Consider the following 23,790-nt stretch of genomic DNA (forward strand, 5'->3'; position numbering starts at 1 on the left):
GTTTTTGTTTGTTTGTTTTTCTGATATTCCACTTCCCATTTAGCAACTCTATATAAATCTCAGGATGATCTTTCCAACCAAGTGAAAAGACTATGCGTTGTATTGGTTACAGGAGAAAATTTTAGCTGGATTGACTGGGATGCATGTAGTTGAGAAAAAATACTTTTCAAACACTCATTACTTTACAAACACTCATTGTTTCAATATTCATAAAGAATGGATGTGTTTTGTGGTGAAGTAAGCCTTCCAAGACACTGTGAGAAAAGGGAAAACTGTATCTTTCATCAAGCTGATCTCAGCTTTCTTCCTTAGAATTATAGAAATGTATACATTTAAACTTGCCTATATTGAAATGCTACCTAGAAGCAAACAGTTTTCACTCTGAATATTCCTTCCTTTCTCACTTTGCAAACACAGCATTTTACATCCCAAGTACTCCAGCTTTTAAATTTGTGACTAATGTTCATCTAAAGCACAGGCACAGTCTCAATGCCCATTGGGCAGGCTGGATCCAAGCTCCTGGAATGTCAAAAGATGATGGGCTCAAACGCAACAGCCAACCCTTGTTAATTTGCTCTTGACCCCCAGTTTTCTTCTTGCTTATAATGCTTCAGCAGCAGCACATTGCATTTATATCTGTTTATCTGACAGGCCACCAGGCGTAAGAAGTTTAGTGGACCTCCAAAGTGCAGTGGAAAGATTTTTAAGCAATTACATTTTGAAACTGATTTACAAATAACTCCCCAAGTCATATGACCACATGATTAAAGTCACTTTTTTTGACAATGAAGCTCTAAAGAAATATATTTTTTTCTGGGCTGGGAAAGGATCTGTTGTTCATAGTCACATTACCAGGCACACATCGTTGAAACAGCTGATCAACTACATAAAGTCTTGTTTTAGACAAGGCATCAAAAATTTAGAAAACATCCAATGGACAATGTAAGAAGGCACTATCACAACAGCCTTCCCTAGCTCACCCGTGGAGAACTTCCAACCAAGCCTTCCCTTTTCTTATTCTTAATGCCAAAATATCAGTTACACTCATAGCATTCACACAGCTTTAAACATCTTGGCACAATAGGGTATTCTGTTATTTTCTTCCATTATAGATTAAATTGTCTTCACAACAAAACAGCGTAAACTTGCAGCATCCGTCTTATATATGCTCAGCTTTGTCATGTTTGCATTAAATTAGAAGGTGAAAACACAGCTAACAAGCAGACAGAGGATCTTGGGGAATACCCATGGGTATTGTATTTAGACTTACTCTTACCCATAATGTTTAATGCTGGTTTCAAGACCCTTTCCCTTTCTTCCTCCACTCTTTTTTCCTGAGATGATAAAGGAAAGTCAGGTGAATATATACAGATGCACTGCACTCCATCTGTCCTCTTTTCATTAAATCAGGAGCTGTGGAGCAGGAGTAGAGCAGCATGCTCCAGCTTGCAGCCTAAGAAACAAAAGAAGTGACTTGTACAGTATGGAGGGAGGCTAATGGGTGAAAGCATTCCTGCATGTAGCAATCTGTGCTCCCTACAATGTTACTCATCATTCTGTCTAACTTCAATAATATTCTTAGCATGAAATGTCTAGGATTAATGAGGCATTTATTCTCCGATAAGAAGTTATCACAAAGAATACTTTTTCCATCAACATTTTTGCAGTTAAATTAATACTACCAACTTTTTGCAAATACAAGATTCAACAGTGGTTTATAGCAGATGATGTAAGCTAGTCCATCCAGCAGGTTTACATCTTGGCGTGGGTCAGCATTCATTTTCTCTGTTTATGAGCTAGTCAGCACACCTGAGTCTCAAATTGCTGTCATAGGCATCTGTTGCTTTAAACTGTTAGAGATGGGATACAGGACTAGGTAGATCTATGGCCTGACCCAGTATAGTTGGGGGTTTTTTTTAATATTAAATGGGTAAAGGACGTCTAACATTTGTCATCTTTCTATTGCTATGTGGTTGAACTTGAACAAAACTCCCTGAGCCCACTTCCCCTGTCTTTCTGTCCTGGAGCTAGCAAAAAATCCTCTAAAGGTAGTCCTCTACAGTTAGAGCTCAAATACTGATAGAGCCACTGTTGGCCTGGATCTTTTCTTTGTAAGTTGCAAAGTATCATAATCAGAGTTGCACGTTTAAAATAAGGGTAAGTGATTGTGTCTTCCAAGGCAAATGACCCATATAGCCTCTTGGCTATGGTTTTTTTCAGACTCACTTTTTCACAGGCTTTTTCAGAAGCAGTAGGTAGCTAAGACATGTATTGGTCAGAACTTTACAGCAGAATATATCCTTCTCAGTTGTTCATTAAAAGGATCAAACATGAAGGAGTCAGTCTCTGAATCGGTTCCGCTGTCTTTCATAAAATTCAGCCACTTCTGACTTGGTCATCCTGGTGAATGTCTGGTAGAAAATCCTCAAGTCTCCTTGCTACATACAATGGATGTCCTGTGGAAATCTCAGCAATATTATTGACTTCATTGACTCCGCCCCACTGAGCCTAATCAAGAACCAAGACAGTAGTAACTACAAAGGCAAGTTGCTCCATGAACAGTGGAACTAATTATGTGTCATGAGTCATCTCCACCCACAAGCACAGCACCACTAGCTCCTGCCTGCATCAGCTGTGCCAGTCCTACTCAAAACCTTTTGATCTGCCCCACATTATCAGCTTCTCTAAGGGCAAATGGGACTTACTTTTAAGACACCCATTTCTCTTTTTGAAGCTTGTGACTGCCTTTTCTCTCAAATTGTCTGATTGCTTTATAGAATTAAGCTAAACAAGGAATAATTGGTTTTAACTCAGGGTTTGCTTGAAGCTGCTGCTTCTTTCTTAGTCTTGTAAAAATGCCTTCATGTTCAGAAGCTTCTCCTCTTTTTAGCTTTGTCAGACAGTCTAATAAAATATATTGCCCTTCTGCCCCCCATCAGATATATTTCTGTTTAAAGGATTGCCTGATTTTAAGTACAACTGGGTTTACTTTTTTTTCTTTTGGATATCCCTGATACTACATTTTCTTCATTTTACTCTAGTAGGTAGAAAAGTTATCCCCATAAGACATGAAAGATTGCAAGTAATTGCAACAGGAAAAAGTAGTAAGGGCCAGACAAACAAATCACTCCTTTTTTCTTGACTGAAACAGACAAGTGTTTCCAAGAGACAGTAGAGAAATATCTGTGGCAGAGCAGTGTAAAGTATATTTTCAGTTGTGCATTTATTCTGGATGATCTGAAGACACTGAATATATCATTCCTCTATAATATTTATAAGCATGTTAGTTTTGTACCATGATATATAATAACCTGCCTTTCGTAGGAATTATATTTTGAATGATTTTAGGGTCAGCAGCTTATCTCTTATTCATACTTTGCTGCATTTAGTTGTATCAAACACTCTCACTTTCAGTAACGTACCCATAGTGAAAACAGTAACATCATTTTTCTCTAGCACAAGCTAGCAATGTCATAGACAGGCAATGAACTTCTAAATCTAGGCTTAAAGTATTATTTAACCTAAGGCAAACTTCATTATAGAAATTCATTGTGTTAATTCCCAACATGAAAAATATCCCTTGGGCCAACAAATTTATAGAGTTGTTGTTTACTGGTATATTTCAATACCTTTTCTTAAAATGTCAATTATAACTAACCACAGCTTTCAGAAATTCTAAACTTTCTTCTACTGTGTGTCAAGCTCTCTTTTGTCAAACATACCTTTCCTTTAGTGTTCTCTACATAAACTTAATTAAAAATACATTTGGAGTCATTTTGCTTGTCAGATTAAAATATTTAATAAATCAAAAAATGCTACTTTATGAGCTATATTGGCAAAGCTAAGTTTCAAATAAAGTGAAATTAAGTATAGTAAAAAAAAAAAATTGAAAACACACACAACTAACATGCTACTGCATAACAAGTACCATATTTTTTATGTCTGTCTCATTTGTCATGTCAGATGTTCCTTAGAGAACTGAAATATTTAGTCATTTTCTCCAAGTTGTATTCTTTGACAGTTTTAGGTGCTATCAGAAGCCAAAAATTATGTTTCTTTTCAGCTTACTTTTGGAAGCTGATTGTTTTATTAATCCAGATGTCTGCTGTTTTTGAGTGAAGATCTAGTTAACATAAATTGTGCATCTTTCTGTTAATGTAGATATGTATAGATGGATGCGGGATTGAAGCAGAGACATACTTGACTAGGATCAGACAAGTGATCTGTGAAAGAGACAAAAACTGGTTTCAGGCACTTTCATTCCCAGGATACAGCCACAGGACTAGCACTCCATCTTTAACTGATGTTTGATACAGCCTCCTCTGATTGTTAGATTCAAATCCTCATCCATCTCCTGATGTAACAGGAAATTAACTAATTTTAGGAAAAGACTGAAACCCAATTTTTTGTGCTTAATATTTTGCATTATTATCAACAATTCTGACAGAATCAATAACGTGCATTTCCAATTTATGGTGTAGATGCACCAGAGATTACTATTGGCATATTCCTCAGGAAAACTGTCTTTACAAAAAATGCAAGAACAAAAATACTTGCAAAGCTTGAATATCTAAAGCACATTGAAAGGAAGAAATGAGCTATAAGCAATGTCTTTGCTTTCCCTGTGGAATTTTCAAGTACTCGCATTTGATGGGGCGAAATCAAGTAAGACGGTTTCAGCTATAAAAACAAACATTTACAGATTGACATTTACACAGTCACCAATTTATAAAAAGCTACTCTCATTGTGATTTGTCATGTCTCACTCATCCCACTCATCCCTGTAAAACAGACAACTGTGCAGAAGGGGATCAAAGGTTCACTTCAAGGTGAAAGTACCTTTTGCAGAGATAGTAAAATTAAACTATCTAGAAGGAGAAGTTATTATATTTACAAAAACATTTGTAAATTATGATTTTTTTTTCCTAGAAGGCTGAAAAAGGCTGGAAGTAACAAAGCAGAAATCTATTTTGAATAGAGATCTTTAATCAAATGAAATAATGCTTTATCTTGGTCTCTCAGTTGCTTCTCTATTTGTTATATTGGTTTCATGTGGACAAATGCTTCAGAGCTAAAAGGGCACCTTATGTCTTTTCCCACATCCAGACACATAGAACCAGAACAGTGGATGTGACAGTAATCACAGGAAATGACTGGTCAGCAGAAAATCACACAACAGTGTTTAGTAACATTATAAGACAGCTCATTAACAGAGGACAAAGCAGGACTGATGCTGTTGGAAATACAGGAATACAAGGTCGCCTTTTGCATGTAACCAAGAGCACAGACCCAGATGCTGTACCTGCTGTCTTTTGAAGAAAGGCAACATGCACAGTCTTGAGTTACCATTTAGGTATAGTGGTCTGGAGTCTAGAAGAATTGTTTGAACATATTGATTGGCAGTAAATAAATTTTAAAAAAGATGCCATTTTTTTTCTTTTATAGGCTTTTAATCCTTCTCTTCTGATTATAGAAAAATAGATGGAAGAGAACAGTTTGTAAAACTTACTGCAAATATAGGAATATGTGCCATACAAAGTCCAAATACTTTTACTTATCACAAAAAGATAAAGTTTATTCTGCAATCTAATTAAATGACTTGGATACCAGAAGACCAGTTGCGCACATTGCTAATGGTTGAATTTACTGGTAATTTGTCACTGAGTTTCATTTAATGCACAATATTCTAAGCGAAAAGGGAATTTAAATGTTAATGTAGCAGAATACAGTATACTTGTATACATATTTTTAGTGAATGAGTTCCAGCCTATGTCTTCTTTCACTAATACAACTAAATCTAAGATACCTGGTTGACAGGCTTTTCAAGTCCTGACCTTGTGAATGAGGCATGACAAAGTGGGATCAAGCCAAGGAAAAAGTGGTTTGAAATTCTAGAAGCCACAACTCACAAAGATATTACTGATTTCAGAGAATGCAAAATAGATTAAAAGACTAAATAAGAATGAAAACTACAGCAGTGAAAAGCATATTTCATGTTTAAAAATTGTTTTACCTTTCATTCTATCTTTATTTTTAATATAAAATCTGTTCTGATGTCATTGTCACAAACGTCGCTCGTCCCTTCAGCCCTCACCATTAGACACTTTTCCAGTTAATTAGGGGAAGCTTTCATGACAGAGCTGGAGAAAAAACTCAGATTAAGTTGGACTACTCAGGACACAGTCTAAGCAAGGAAACACACCAAACAGCAAGTGGCAGTTCAAATCATATAAATGGAACCATGTCACTATTAGCTGATCTCAGCTTTTGATTACTTTCACCAACCAGGGTTCATACCAGCAGTTCTGAATCAAAGGGATTAATAAGCTTTTACCAGATACCTGAAGCTTTTTAATATATTAATTATATATTTTCTTTTTCTTCTTTTTGTAGAGTTTATTGATTTTCCCTAGTCTCTTCTCCCTGGCAGATGCTGGAAATAATGATATTAAAATTGATCTGGTATGTTCAAGGCAGACATTAGCCATGAAATCCAGTTTTTAATGGAAGGTATATACAATACTAACCACATGGATCTTAGTCCATGTCAGTCCCACATTTTCAATGAGATTTGAGAGAGATGATGAAGCACAGAGCTAGGTACACGAGAGTGCAGTGTTGGCTCTTATGTTAATGGACTCAAAGACTCCAAGTCACAAAAGAATCAATAAGAATAAAGCACCTTAAAAATATATATTCAAAGCTGTGCTTGAGCCAAAAAGTTTTCTGATTAATAAGAGAGGGGCAGCCAAGTATACGAAAAGGAAAAGACTTTCCTTGCCCTCTATCACCTTAAAAATGAACAGCATATATTCCCATAAAATATAGTAATTGGTGCCTTTCCGGATCTTGGGTTTCTCAGTTCACATAGTAGCAGAGAGAGAGTGAGTGTCTGTCTCGCAGATATCTTAGAAAGCCAGGAAAGCTTATGGGGCAAAGTAGAAAAGGAGTTTTGCTCCAATGATCTCTACTATGTCCTTCCATTCAATACTAAATAAGTGTCAGGCAATTAGAAATGGAACAGCGGATGCGTAAATGATACTGCCTTCCCAATAAATTGCTAATACCTGGATAGTGCTGCATGACTGCAAACATACTGTTACAATAACTGCAGTACCAATTTTTATTTCTGTATAATGGAGAATATGAAGAAGATCAATGTAGCATTGGAGCCATGAAACAAACAATCTACCACATGATTCCTTTCCTGTCTGATTTCTTATTTTCTTCCTTCCAGAATTGAGACATACTGCATCTAAGCTTTACAAGAGTAACATGCATTTTCTTTTTCCTTCTTGGCAGAATTGTGCTGTGGTGCGCATGGTGGTCTCTGGACAATATTTAATGACTGCCAAACTGTGACATAAAGTTCATGCTTGTTCTTGTAGGGTAAAAATCAACCTCATTTGTAGTGAGCACCTGAAGTTCATTATTTGGGAATAGCTAGAAACACGTAAAATAATTAAATGGGGATTTTTTTTAATGTGTTGACACACGCAGCTTTTATTATAACAATTTGGTCAGAAAAAAGGGACATTCACAAGGCACATATCCACACTTATTTGCATTATTTATTTCACTTTGTTCATGTACCATCTTTTACCATCTGTCACATGGAACATAGCTTTCAAAGAAATTCTGGAATACTAATGGAATTCCCTCAGCATCACCATTCAGCACAGGTGGCATTTTTAGCTCTAAAACTAATTAAAATGCATGTTTTAAAGAAGCTCAGTGTTTAATTCAAGCGGATAGGATACACAAGACATCTCTTCAGAGTTTCAGAGGTCACAGCATGAGACTGATTTGGCAAACTTCATCTAAAATAACCCAGTACCTAAGGGAGTTTTATGAAGAAATACATAACGTGTTGATTTCATACTCGGTAGCAAATTTTAAAGCAGCTGTAACTATATGGTGGATTCAGCTGCGTTTTGTAAAATGGTAAATGAAGATAAAGAACAAACATCTTCACTTTTTCCTACCTACTAATACTGCTACACTGAAAATGCTAGAGGAGTACTCAGTAGCTAACCACAAATTAGCAACCAGAGTCATATTTTGCATTTATCTGCACTGGTTTGCAGTTCAGCACCCAGTTTTCTGCAATTAATGGCTGTATTTTGCTAGTATAAGTACCAGGCAGAAGAAGGAGAAGGAAGCAATGAACAAAAGACAAATAAAGGAATCAGTTGTGCAGGACACCTCTCATAGCGTTCTCCCATGAAATACATTGGGTGCTGCTGCAATCTTGCCCTCCAGGGAGAGAAAGTGGGACCCTGGCAGATACTGAGCTCCTTAAGATTGGTCAGAAACAAAAGGCTGAGCATCCTCAGTTTTTAAAACCTTGACTAAATGCCATCTGCTCCAGTCACAGCCCTTCTTTCCTGCTCAAACAGCAAGAAATTCAGAACAGGAAAACAACTTTTGCATCAGCATCATATCATGAAGTTATTCACACTGCTATTATAGTGAGGGGATCCTTGCTAGTGTGTGTAAATTGGGATTTATGGGCAAAATATGCTGCTTTTAACTAGATGAGAAACACCTGTACAGTAATTCTGGTTCTATGTGCACTGTTTAAAATACCCTTAAATAAAAATTCTTAAAATATTTGCTTTTGTGTTGTTTTTCCCTGAGCTGGTGTCATTGTGAGAATATTTTGTATGATTTTAAAGACAAACAAAGTGATTAAAAAGCTCTTTCAATTTTTCTTTTTATTGGTGGTATTTTAACTGATTCTTTGAAGAGGTATGAAACTGGGCCCAGTAGGTGTTTGGAAGGTTTATTATAACCTGACAGAAATCTGTCTAATCCTGGGGCTTTACTAGCTCTAAGGGAATTGTCTTACTTATTTCCATTAAATCATTAACTGATTGTAATGTAACTTTTGAGCATATGACAGCCTTGGAAATAATAATAATAACAATAAAAAATTGAAGCAAAAGTCTAACAGCTTTTGTCTTATACTGGATCTGTGGATATCTTCAAAGAGCACCCTGGAGTGCTTTATGGCATCCTTTACAGTCAGTGATGGGAATTTTATTATTATCCTGTTGAGCAGATACAGGCAAAGAGATTCTACTCAGTATTTATTCCATTGCATTCATCTGAAAGCTCCCATACAGTTTTCAGAAAATCAGGACTGTTTATTATGCAGAAATTAAACCGTGATCTATTTAATTAGGAGATAGGGGCTGAAATCTAATGATAGGTATTCAATTCCTATCTCTTTCACAGGAATTCTAGCTAAATGAATCACTACACCTGACCTATTTGTCTAGACTTTATGATCAGTAGGGATCTACTCAATAGTATCAATGAAGCCTTGGGAGCGATTTGTCTCATGCTGAAACAGACATTTATTTACACCCGCTCAGATGAATTACACCCTGTATTCCATTAATCCTATTGACTATATCTCCTTTGCTCATAATGCAAATGAAGAAAATTATCCCTGATTTAGACACCGACTTGTAAGTAAGGTAAATCTCACCTTAAATAAATAATTCATGTCCCAGTCCAGCCAAGTATCAAGGTGTACTTCACTTTTAGGGAATTTCACTGATTCCTTTTTGTTCCAGAAAGGAAGACAAACCTGTGCTTAGGCTGGACTATATGCTTAATATTCACCGTAGCCTACCTCTGAATTGAAATCTTCCTGTACTATAGACTGCAACAACATTTAGCACAAAGGAGGTTGATGTCATTTGCTAGTCTGAATGTCATCGCAATACAAATGATTTGTCTTGCTTATACTGGAAAAGAAAACAGACCCATGTAAAGCAGTGAGGGATGGAGAACAAGATGTGACTTGAAAACAGCAAGCAGTGGTCAGAAAAAAATAAGGAAAATATTTACTATTGATGTATTTTAAAGTCTTTCCTGTGCTTGAGAGGGGGAGTGACATTTTACAGTCTCTCCTGTGCCGATGAATGAAGCTCAGTCTGTGTAGTTGTTTCCTTGCAGCAAGAGAAACATGTTATGTATTATTATATTTCACTGCAATAAAAGGGTGTGGTAATATAACTGTATTACAGATATAAATATAAATATAACAGAAAAAGTGTAAAAAGGCTAAGCAAAAACACTAGAAGAAATATGTGATGGAAGAAAGGAGTATGAAACCAGACACAAATATAGAGAAATTCATCACACTATAAAAAGAACCATGAGGCATTTAAACAAGGTAAGAAAAAGCATCAATTATTTAAGTAACAAAGGGTGAAAGAATATACTACAAGCCAAACAATATCCTTGGAAGGAGGACAGAAAATCTGTAAGAAGTTTAGAATGGTCCTCATAAATCTGGAAATCTAATATCAGATGAGAAGGACAAGGTACAGTGAATTGAGTGTGGGAGCTGGACAGAATATTAGGAGAAGAAAAACAAGGAAGAGTGTCTGGAAAAGATTATATTAGACTGGAAAAGCTGTCGTCTTTTAATTAAAATGCCAAAATGTATTTACATAAACTCTGTAAGCAGATATAAGCAAAAAGAGATGATTCAGAGTTTTCAGGAAGTCTGTATTCATTTTTGTCCTAAAAAACAGCCAGTGATGCCAAAGATTATGAACACTGCTAAACTCTCTGCACAGTTAATCAGGTGTGTAAAATATTATTGAATATGCATCATGGCGAAGCAAGGAGTCAGTTCATTTCCTGTTAAGAGACATGAATGAAACAATCTTCAGCTACAGAGGTAAAGTAAATAAGAGTAAATAAGAAGCTAGAGCTTGAGATAAAGCACAAAAAACAGAGAACACAGCAAGGTCTCAAGCAATCTCTAAGCATCAGAATCCCTGTCTTCTATCCAGGACTTCTTGCAGGTTCAAATCTTCTTGATGTGTAATCATGGATAATACAAGTAAAACTAAGAGCCTCATTTCTGTTAACAGGAAAAAGAAAAAAAAAAAAAAGCAAAAAAAAAAGCGCCTTTCTAACCTCTTAAAACTATTTTAAACACAGAAGGTCTTTTTAGGAATTGAAATGTGTTTGTTCATCTATCAGTGTTTGCAGCAAGTAAACATGATGTCAATTAGCCTTGCTAATGTGAAATCATTACCAGTTCCTGGGCGGGAGAAAGAGTTCATCAGCTCAAACATACATTGTGTTGCAATATATTCTACTGTTGGGTAGGAACAATCTTGGATGTTTAACTAATTAGTATTTGTTTGTAATCTTTCACACCTAGGGTTTGAAGCCTTCAGTAGTAATTTGCTAGTGGGGTACCAACTAGCCCCATAGATGAGTTAAGAGACAGTTGTACTAGAACCTGAACAAATGTAGAACAAAAAAGCCTTTGTGCAAAAACGTTTAAAATTGAATGTTATTAAACCCACAATTTTCCAATGAAGCTCAGCATAACTGCTGGGGAAAAAAAAAAAAAAAACAAAAACCAAACACACAGCTTTTTAATATTGGAAAATCCACTCTACCTCTAATGAAACATTAATCCAGTCTTTGATGGCTGCTGTCTGAAGCTAATCCATGGACCAAAAGGGAGATTGGGGTACATAATGAAAAAAATTTCAGTTTCTGATCCATGTGCAGTAAATGCAGACTCTAAGGCCATGGAAAACATAGATGGGTTTCAAACTATCCTTTTGATGCTTTACAACAACAACAATAGCAACAACAAAAATAAACAAAAAAACCTCATTCTAATTAATATAAGCCTACCATTTCAGAGATAGCATGTTAAAATTAGTAACTGGTTATAAAATGCTAGAGGTCCATACCAGCTGATGTCATTATGTTTGATGGGAAGGTATATGATAGTGGACTACAAAATCATGAGTGGGCTGGAGTGAGGTGCAGTCACCTGAGACCAGTGTAAGCCAGATTTAGAGCAAACAGAAGGAGTTGGTTCTTCACACAGATCAGGGACTTATGGAATTCCTCATCACAGGATGCTGTGCACGCAAAAATTGTGAGGGATTCCAGGGGAGGAGCAAGAAATACTCAGAAAAAAAGATCTACACTGTTAACACTACAGTGGGCTCAGGTCACCCAGTAGCAGAAAACAATCAGAGACTGAGTGCTCAGAAGTATTACGTACAGCCTGTTTTTCCCTAGACACTGTTGAAGTCATTATAGCCACTGTTGAAGCCAAGTGACTGGGTTAGACATGGTGAAGCATTAACTCTGTTCTTACATTCTTACTGTGTTCCCTTTTCTGCAGTCCATTGCAACTGGATCTATAATTTCAGGACATTTAGCGAATGTTACCTTAAAGTCAGACCTGGGGCTGCTGCACTTAAAGGCCTGAGTGAAGTCCTACCAACTGTTCCTTTTTGTTTCATCTGTCCAAACTGGCTTCAAAAAGTTACCATCCCTAGAGCAGTTATAGCAAAACTGATAATGAAGCAACTTCTGCGCTGCCAAAGGTAAAATGAAATCAGTGCTGATTTACATTAATATGCCAGGCTGTAAACCTATCAACTGCCATCGTTCAAACATTGTTTCACCTACTGATCAGCCAGTCTTTCCATGGACACAGGGCAGATATCCAGGTCAGTAACTTCTTAAACCAATGGATATAATAATTATGTATGTTTGAGTCACCACTTAAAGAGTGCAATATTTATAATTAAAGTAAATGAAGTAAAATTTCAATTCTATTTGGTATATCATAATATATTTTTACTGACAGGATTTCTATGAAGCTGTTAGAAAGCAACTCAGCAATGTATCCTTCCTGGATAGACTTTCTTTATGCTGGGCAGGCATGTTGATAGAATAATGATATTGGTGGTACATGTACAATCACAAGTTTCTCCTTAGCCAAGCCTTGAGATCAGTGTGCTCCCTCATGAGAAAACCCTGCGTGGCTACCTGATTTCAACATTGTCGCTCCTTACTCTGAAGTGTTGTTTTTCTCTACCTTGTATGGTCATCCCATCTTCCAGTTCTCTTATGTGTTTAGCAGTTCTTTCAGATGGTTCTTCAGAGAAAATCGCTCGCATTCTGCCTAACTTCCTCCGGGAACTTCCATAATAGTCAAGTGTTTTTCCTGTTTCTTCCTCCCCTGCCCCCAACCCTCACCATCTGGATGGCACACCTGTCTCAATATTACTAACTAGTCCCTTTTGATACCAAACACCGATGATATCATTCACTAAACAGTTTAAGCTGAGCATGATTGAAATAACTCCTTAGCTCCAGACATGTCACTACTATCCCTTTTCAATGCTGTGGACACAACTGCCATTCTGCCAATCACTTGAACTTCTAACATGGCTTTTCATGTTTGATTTCTTAAATCCAGACTGTCCCTAATTTTCTCACATTTGTTCTGCATGCAATATTAATCTTCACCTGCCCATCCACACAGCCAAAGCTCTCTCTGGCTTGCTGAGCATCCTGCTTACTGAGTACACAACAAAAGTAGCCTTGCCCTGCTACGAAATGCTGCTGTGTGTAGCATTTCCCTATCCTTTGATCATGCACTGCTCTGTTTACAGTTTGCTTATGACTCCTCTTCACTATCAAATTTATGTTATTTGTTCTGTGTTCATAACCTAATCCCACTTTGTCTCTCCTTCAGAAACAAGAGATTGTCTCCTGCTTCTAATCAGCTACTGATAACACCCTCCATCACCCACTTGATTCATTCTCAAGCAGTTACTTTCATGTTGTTCAGGCTTGGAAGAAACACTCCAAAGTAACATCATTGCTTTCCTTCAAGTCCCTTCTCCAAATCTGTCTTTTGACACTATTTGTCTAAAAATACTTTGTGTAAATAAGCTGTAATAATACTAAGATTGTTGCCTATCAGTATTGGTTTATTTCCTTTTCTTCCAATGCTGTTGTTTATCTTCTTGCTGTTTCTTGTCTCCTGCATACGCTACATGCATTTTTATGCAGCATACTTTTGGCTGGTGTTTGTAGAGCACTTCATAAATTGAGGTCAGTCTTCTAGTTTCTGGGTCCTACTGTAATACGAACATAATTGCAGTAATAATAACAATGTAAGGTTCCTCACAATTTTTATAATTTTGCTTTTTAATATACACACAGATCTGTACTATCTGCTCCGTTTTCATAGCAGTTGAGTGACTAGAATGTAGTATATGCTTTTACTCAGAACACTGTTGTTATCATGACTAATATATGGTAAACTGAAGCATAAAGAGATGAAGAATAACATTCAGAGCATCTGCTTTCCAACCTAGGACAGTACTTAGGTGGAACGTAAGCATTAAGGTTTAAGGAGAGCAATTTCATCAATCAACATTGCAGGACATAAAATGTTGGCGTCTTTGTTTTGGACGGCAAAAATCTATAGATGCCCACACACTCACATCCTAGGCTGAAGAACTAGGTGCTAGGCACCACCACGACCTGGAATTCATTGACAGAGACTTTAAGTACCTTAAGTACATCAAGTGTACTTCCACCCTTGGAGTTGCCCAATCTGTTTGCTGTACTTGTACTTTCATTAATGCAAACCAATAATGCTTTGAAAAGCAGACAGTGCAGTGACTGTATTTGTTTCCACACCACAACACTGGTCAAGGAGGAGCTGTTGTGATGGGCAAGACCTATAGCACTGGATAATAACCCAGGAGCTATCATCTCATCATAAGGATGCACAAACCTAAATACCCTACTTACCAGAAGTGTACTCCTGAGCTACTAAGGTAGCTCAGTGAAACAAAAGATGAAGAGAGGTTTGAAGGTGGGCAGCCCTACATCTGGGAGCGCAAAATCCTGGGGACAGGAAAATAACTCTAACCCCAAATTGAGAAAGCACCATTCTTCTTGGATGGGAGGAAGGAACTCTTCAAATGCACTCATCACTCGATGACTTCTATTTGAATGAACTCAGGAAAAAATGTAATATGTAGACATAATTTTGAAGGTTTATTAACTTCCAAGAATCATGAACTAAAGTTTTTGTCTCATTTTATATTCCTTTTCCCCTCAAGTTTCACTGTGATATCTCTGCAGTGAAAAGCGGTATTTCTGTAAACAATATTGGGGTTGTGGCTGTTATCATTTCACACAAGACCCCTCTTGCAGAAAGAGCTTTGGAGAATATTGGACTATTTTTTTAAGCACCTTTGACAGTCTGCTGTGCTGAGTCGAAAGATTTCAAGGTACATTAACTTTAACAAAAGAATGTCCGTGCCATAAGCCCCCATTTCGTTTCAAAATAACGATAGCTGTTTTAAAAACATATATATAACTTAACCCAACTCCTTTATTTATTATTATTATTTATTTAGAAAGTTCCTCAAGCAAATCCAGATAGAGGCTGATAGGATGGGATTTGCAGGAACAGGGGGAGTTTCAATTTTGCTTTGAATTCAACATAATTGAGACTGTGGCATTTGAAAATGTGCAGTCTGCAGATTAGATCATGTAGTTTCCCACCCATTACTGACTCTCCTGCTCACGGTGCACGATGTGCTCTGCCTCATACACACATTCTATTTCATTCTGCAGATAATCAAGGGCAAACTTTAGAACCTCTGGAAAAGGCTTTTTCACAGCACGAGTTGCATCTTTAGTCTTTGCATGCCAGAGGATTCTTCAATTTGTTCCATGGAGATCTGTTTTCTATGTCATTCTGGCATTCTTCTAAGTATGTTTTCTCCTTGGGAAGAAGAAATTTCTATTACTGTGCTCTGAATCCGCTACTCTGTTAACTCTGCATAATAGTTGAGCTCGGTATGCTTAAAACCAGAAGAAAAAAGAAATCAATATTTTGTGATCTTTCACTAAATTGATGTCTTTTTATTTATTAGTATTAATAACTTGTTACCTCTTTAAACTTTACTGAAACACAAGTTTTCTTCCCCCTTGCTCTGAATTTCATACAAATTTATGACTTTGGGTACTGTTATTGACTTCCTGGGGCTTCACATATGTGCAGTAGTGAAGCTTCAGTAGTCTCCTGTTATATCACAACAATTTTCAGCTTTTAAAATTGAACAAGTGTACTTGAGTCTATGTCCAGAATGCTGCAAGAAGAAGGATTTGAAAATTATGACATTTTAGAAGAGTGAAAAAAAAATCTCAAATGAACTCTTTTCTCTCGCATGTTTTTATCCTCAGTCTCTCATTGCTCCATATCATTGGATCATAAGACATCATTCCCATTTTCCTGGAAATTGAGCAGACACAGCAGTGTAAAGTGAGTGTAAAATGCCCCCAAATCAAAATAGCAGTTTTATACTCATTTTGCCTGGTTGAGCAAATATGATCACGGTTGTCTGATAGCCAACACAACCGCCCAGCATTCCTGCTCACATCAGCAACACTCTCTACCTTATGATGAGCATGGAGCTGGAATGTTTTCTGGTATTGTTAACTAGTAAACTGAGTTTTGGTACTGCTAACTATGTTAATAAGATCATCTTTTTTTCATCAAAAAAGGACCTCTGCTAAGCTTCAGCTACTTTTTAGTCTTTGGTTTCTTGCCTTACCTTTCAGTATTTTGATCTGCTTTATGGTTGCTGTGGTCTCTTGGTCTCTTTGTGTCTTTTGCATTATAGTTTCTTGACTTAATTTCTGCTGTGGCCTAATTGATCAGAAAAGCTTAGCGTTATATAAACCATGTGTTTAGCTAGTGGCTTATCTTAGGATATTCCTCTCAGGCTTTAAAGTACTCTGCTTAACCTGCTCTACAAGGAAAAATGTTTCTTTCCATGATCTATTTATTTGTGCAGTTTAGTTCTCTCCCTAAATACTAACCCATGAATTGTCTTTTCTTGTCCATTTCAGGTTTTCTGTGTACATTTCTCTAGTAAGAAATTAATAGAAACAGCAATAAGCAATTAACGTCTTCTAAATTTCAAAATCCAAATTTGCTTCACCCTGTCAGAAATGAATCACAAGAGTTAAATAGCAAAATAAGGTGAAATCTTTGCTGACTGTGCTGGGATTATTTGCAACCTGGTGTATGACTACACACAGGTGTATGACTAAATCTTCTTGAGGCACACCTGTAAAACCAAGATGTGGAATTTAATTGCAGTAGGTCACATAAGGGTTGGGAATAAAATGGAAAAGTATCCTCCATGTAGATTCAAATTTGCTGACACAGTGACAGCAAACCATTGTCAGGTCACATACTATTACATCCCAATTCTGTTTACTCTTTTTTTTCCCAGTTTTTTATACACTTCCCTAAAGTCTCTTAATGCCTCTTCTTAAATACTTAGATGACAACTGTCATCCAGCAGCAACAATGGCAGCAGGTCCTACATTTGTAATAGAAACTTTTATTTATGTGCCCTTGACAATGGCAATGGATGTCATTTCTATCATAAGTACCACAGGCTGTAAACATATCATATGAATCATATGTGCCATTATTGCTGTAAACAGAAGCTAAAACCCAAAACTAATGCCACTGAGTCAGAACTGGGCAATGAATGCTTGCTCAGAACCATGAAACGGATTTTTTTTTTCAGAGATCTTTTCTCTAAATAACAACCTAATGTACAAAGTGCTGATTTTGGGGGTGTTCAAAGAACAGATCCACATCTAAAGGCTTGTGATTCAGACTTGTCTCTAATTAAGAAGTGTCCTGAAGTGAACAAAGGGCCACACAGTAGGAAATATATGCTTGCAGACACCAATTCACACCTGTTAATGATTAGTTTGCAGACACTACCAGATGTGCTATTTATCTGATGATCAGAGTAATTGAAATGAATTGCTCTGAATCAGTCATGTGAAATTGTCCCAGTTAAGTAGATGTGCTGTTTCTCCTGTTTTCTTATGGAAGAGATGGAGCTGATAATTTTCTTTAACACTGTCCTTTACTCTTGACATAGTGTTCCCACAAAGAGCCTGAGCTGCATGCCATACCCTCCTCCAAAAAAAAAGACAGTATAGCTGTACAGAAAGTTTTTTAAGTCTGACCATGGATAACAGTTCACAAAGGCATTGGTTAGTGGTAAAAACAGGCCACGATTTTTATCACATATCTAAAATTCTGCAGTTCAATTCTTACAAGGTCAAAAAGTGAAACTCTACACATGTAGGGTTGCAAATTTTTAGAACTCACTGCCAAAGAAATATAGTGGTAGCAGACAGTATCAGCATACCCCCCAAACATGATTAAACAAGTGAAAAAGCAACTTCATGTGAGTACAAAGGGGGGGCACAAAGGGAATGGATGCAGAGAGCAGCCAGGTTCATGTGCTTTCCCTCCTTTTGCCACTGTTGGAGACAGGGGCACACCATTGATCTGACCCAGAAGGGCTTCTCTGTTTCCATGTTGTTTTCTTGACGTGGTATATTAGCAAGCTTATTATTTCCTTTCCAAGTGACCTAACACCAGCTATAGTATCATAACCTATGTGACTACTGAGACGTGGTCCATGGAAGGACAAATAAGCAAACAGGAGGAAGACCATTTTAACTTTTCTGTTGATTACACCTACAAGACAGACCGATTACAAATTCAGCATGAGTTTCATGCTGTAAAGTCCATAAGTAGAAAGGAGAATCAGATAGGCTAAAGTGTACCTATTATCTAGGCAAACATAAAAAGAATGTAATTAAACATAGTATAGACACAGTGTCATGGGCTTAAATTCTTTGCTGTAGTGCAAGGTTTATTTTATACATTGCTCCAGGTCTGATGATGCCTTTGATTTAAACTGTGGTCATTTTTCTAGCTTTTTGCAATTTGATATTTTTCCTACTGTCCAGGCAATCTTTCACGGTTTGTCTGTGGCAGACTTAAGTTGCTTTCTGTCTCCAGCATAACCTTAAGAGGACTAAATTCTGGTACAGGTTTGCCAAGAAAAAAAACCCACAGAAAATCTAACCGGAGACATCAGAGAACTGGCACTAAGAATGGACCAGAAACAGAGGCATTAAAAGGCTTTCAAACTATGGTTGCCTGTAGATTTTCTCAGGGAGTCTGTGCATAGTGAAAGTTCTAGCTGCACTCTTGACGGTAATAACTTCTAGTTCAGTTTCCTGCAACCCCTTGCCAGAAATACTTGTCTGGTTCTATTTCTAGACTTACAACCCCATGTCTGTGATTGAATTTCCCTCAGGCTCATGACCCCATGTCTTACATGAGGTCACAACACTTCATTTGGGAGGGTCACTGTTCCTATCTGAACTAGAACAAAGAAAGTTTGCTCTCAATTTTCATGTATTTTATCCCAGAATACTGCACCACCAGCACTATTTATATGTTACTTAATGATCTCCATTGTACTACTGGGAAACTGAAGCTCACGTGATCTGTTTAAGCTGTTATGCAGCAAGAGTGTAAGAGCTGGAAGAAGAGCAGAAATCTCCTAGCTCCCTGTGCAGCGTGCTGTCCACTGGACCATGAGCAGTAGCTGGCAGATATAACTAACAGCGTTCAGCTTTCTGTTGGTGAAGGCTTATTAAAAATTCTAATGATTTGTGTTTTTGTCCCAGGTTATTTATCTGATTTTCTCTCTCTCTCTCTGAATGCTGGAAGGAGGTAGTCAACATCATTACACCCCAGACAATTGAGTTGATTGCTTTTTTCATAATAGTATTTGAGAACAGAGTTGTGCAATTTTCAGTAGGCGACAGAATAGACAGAAGAAAAAGCGAGTGCTTTAAATAGAATTACTACAATGCTGCTTGCAAAATGTTCTTCATTAACCCTTAATAAACAGCCCATGCTCAGCTATTGGCATAAGTTTATTCCTTTAAGTTAGAAGTTTTCCATCCCTAGGCTTTGCCACATGGATATTCCTGTCCTCCCTCATTCTGTGTTTCCCTTTCTTAATTAGAGTATGGTGAGTTGTTCCTTGAGCTGTGCCCGTTTCTTGTTTCTCACTGAAGCCTTTCTTTTTGCCTTCACTCACAAGTACATTCTTTGTTTTCTGTATATTTCCTTCTCTTCTTTCCTCTCCCACTTTTCTTTATGTAGCATATGACATTTATTCACAGCAGTATTAAAACTAGTGATAAGAAAAAGGTATGCTTCTAAGCAGTCCACTGTCTTTTGCTGAGGTAGGATAGATACTCTAGTATTCCTCACAAGATGTTTGAATAAACTTGGTTCCTAAATCCACCAGTTAGACAGCTTCCAGAACCATCTTAGTCAGTTCAACCACTGCCTAATTAGTGTTGTCTTCAAAGAAATTTTCTTAATGTCAGATTTAAGTCTCCCTTGTTGCCACTGAAATCCATCACTTCCTAATACCTCAATGGGCAATAGAAAGTACATAAATATACTTGCAAACAAAACAAGCTAGGAACCTCTCTCTGTCCTCAGACCAACAGGTGCTGCATGGATCACACCCACAAGGCCAGAAGTTTCTTACTTCCCAAAACAAACTCCTCCAAATAGGCCACTGGAAATGGTCCATGATTCATGTCCACAACCACACAGTGACTTGAGATGGGCCATAGCCAAAACTGTACCATGCACCAGGCTAAAAATTGAACACTGTGGACAGCCAAACGCTAGTGCTCAGTCTGTGCCCTGGTCCCATTTAGTTTACTTATATATGTGTGCCAGAAAAGAGCATGTTCTTGGAGAGCAGCAAGAGCAGAGCTGCTCCAGGAAGGAGGCAGAGCTGGGACCTGAGACCTCCACAGCAGAGGCAGTGTCGTTACCGACAAGGCGCATTCCTGCCGCATCTGAGCAGAACCAGGTTGGTGATACAGACAGGATCCAGGGCCAGGGCCCATGCCAGGGCATGGGAGCAGGAGCAACAGGAAGCCTGCAGATACAGCTAGCTCTGAATTAAAATTACCCTAGCACGTAGGTAAGTGTGCTGCAGGGAATTCACGCCTTTTACCTCTTGCCCCAGGTATGGGAAGTGACAGAAACATGAAGAACACAACATGGTAGATGTTGTTGCACTGTTTCTTGTGCGCATATTTATTTGCTATTTTGTTGCCCTACATCCTCACCAGCCAGACTTGGTGTGTTTTAAGTTACCTGTTACCCTCACCAAAGCACAGATCCTCTGTTCACACTGCTTCTTAACCGAAAGCAGGGCTCAGTTGAGTCCTTTAGTCCTATGAAAAAAAAAATCTCCCATCGCTGTCTAGGGATTTTAACCAATCTGTGGGGTGTAACAATGAAACTTTCCCTTTCTCTACCAACAATTTTCCCCAGATTTTGAAATCACTGCCATTATTTCAAGAAGCATATGAACACAAATAATAATAAACCCTACATATAATTTCCTGCTTGAGTTTCATCTGCCTTGTTAGGCTGGAATCAAACCTTCTATGGACATCTTCTTGCTTTGAAAGTCTGTTCATATTTATTTTCCACTCCTACACAACACTTGTTGCATGTCTTTGTGAAGTTTCCCTAGTTTATAACCCACGCCCCTCCCTCTTCAAACCCTTAGCATCTTTCTTCTGTGCCTGGAAATTTTCCATTCTCCAAATACTAGTCCTCTACAAAAAGTTAAAATAGAATTGGTTCTATTTTCCTTCAAAAATCTCAGTAGTATAAGTCCAGGAAGTGTAACTTAACTTGTCACTAAGGTCAATCTTTTGCCATTGTATCAAGTTCATGAGAAAAAGATAAGATTCTGTAAGCAGACTATGTGCTCAGTCTGGAAGAATCTTCAAAAATGTCATAATTTTGTTAGTTCATATCATGACTAGAATTTGTAATTTGTCACAAAATTTCCTAAATATTCACCAGAGAGTGGGTGACTTGGTACTATTTTGGTAATTCTTTAGTGTTATGAACCTGCATTACAGTTCATCCTAGAAATCATGCAAATCGGCTCAGTACTGAAGCTTGCTCTGAGGCTCAGACACCCCAACCTTCTCTTCCATTTGTGAGAAGGGCAGAGATCAGGCCCTGTGTTCTACATTATTCTCTCAGGACTCCTCATTACTTTGTGTTGTACTCATTACTGTCATTACTGGCTATTTCCCCACTCTCTAGCTACTTAAAATTATCTCTAAATAACCCTTCTTTCAAAATATTCCAAATCCAAGTGCATAAAAATACAAAAGTGATTTAAAATCATGACTTTTTGACTAGAAGCATAGGAGGTCATAGATGACAAGAGACGGTACAATCAAAATCAAGCTCTGTTTAGATTACTGCTCTCCAATCTAAATACATTGTATTCTTATATGCTATATACATATTGTTAGGTTATGTGATTAAGCTCATCTGCACACCCGTAAAGGAGTTCAGACAATGACAGCAGGAGGAGCTCAAATAATGCCTTGCCAGGCTACTTCCAGGCCCACTGCAGGGGCCATCAGGCCATCAAAGGTTCATCTGCACAAGCTCAGAGGAGCACAGGGGCACAATGGCAGGCAGGAACCCAAATTACAGACTCCCAAGGAATGACCACCCTGTATGGGCCCCTCCCAGGGCTGTCCCAGCAGAACCATCATCCCCAGTGTCCAGGCATGAAACCCATCACCACAGGACATTGGGAGCACCTCTCCAAATCACCTTTTGGACTATGGGGGTTGCTGTCTAGGGCTGGGACATATAGGATGCAGGGAAAAGCAGTTCTCGATCATACAGGACTTATGGGATGTTTAGGGGAAGAACCACAGGACAAGGGAGGGGTTTGTGTGATTTTGGGAGGAACAAAAGTGGGAAAATAGAGGGGTAAGGGGACAAAAAAGGTAGGGCACATGTAAATAGTTTACTGATCAGTACGCTTGTCTGGCCATGCCCTGCATCTGACAAGAGCAGTCGTCTTATTACATTCCTTTCAAACTCTTTCCTGGGTGAGGACTCCATGTGATGTGTACATGCGTGTGTATGGGGGTCTCATTGCAGCAACTGGAGTCAGATCACAAGTTGGACAGCCCATGTGTCCGTGGTGCCAGCAAGTAGAAGGAGCACAAGTGTATGAGCACTAGTGAAGATCAGTCTGAACCAGCCAATGAGTAGCTGAAGTGGCCTGGGAGCCAGGGGGATGAGTGGGTGTCTAAGGGACAGATCTGGGTGTGAGAGTGCCTGTATATCTCTACGGGTGAGAGCACAGGGGTGTCAGCTATGGGACCTGGAAAGTCCTGGGTAGCTCTGTGTGTATGATGGTCTGTACCAGCAACTGGAGAGAGGCTATGATCTTGGGGGCTTGTATGTCCAGGTGCCAACAACTGAGGACACTGGGATCCAGGGGCCAGCTACTGGACAGACTGAATGTCTGAGTCCAGCTGCTGGAGGGATCCTGCATACATATTGTACATATGTATATGTATATATTTTCACTAGTGGACTTCCGTCCTACCCAGCCAGAGAGGGGAGCAGGATGAGGCTGTTGGTGTTATCTCTGTTTGCATAGGTGCTGAGTGTGTGTCTGTGATCTCTGTGGCCGACTACGTGTATATGTGTATGTGTGTATGTGTGCGTGTATATATATATATGTGCATGTATACATTTGTATATATGTATATATGTAGTGTATATATGTGCCTTGTGTGCATGTACCTGCTGGGAATACATCTTCACTCTCACTGCTGTTTGAATTTGGGGACATGGAGCAGCAGCATCCTCAGCTATCTTGGGCAGTGGATCTGGCATGATATGTTTTCCTTTAACACACACTTATGTGTATATGTAAGTATCACTTATATACAGGAATGGAGAGGCAAATGGCACATACAGAATCAATTGCCCCTGGAATGAACTGATAATGGTTGTGTTGAGTGATGTCTCCATGCCAGATGATCTTGAGGGGCTGAGGGCTTGGACTATGGTTATAACCCAGGTTCATAACCTCTTGTTTGTACCATTATGTCAGTCTTTTACTGTAGTAACAGGAAGAGTTGAACAAGGAAACAACCTTCATTTCATCTTTACTTTTCCATAACACATTAGGATCT

The sequence above is a fragment of the Nipponia nippon genome, unplaced genomic scaffold, assembly GCF_047370975.1.
Source record: "Nipponia nippon isolate SJK-2023a ecotype South Korea unplaced genomic scaffold, ASM4737097v1 scaffold_4, whole genome shotgun sequence".
Taxonomy (NCBI): Eukaryota; Metazoa; Chordata; class Aves; order Pelecaniformes; family Threskiornithidae; genus Nipponia; species Nipponia nippon.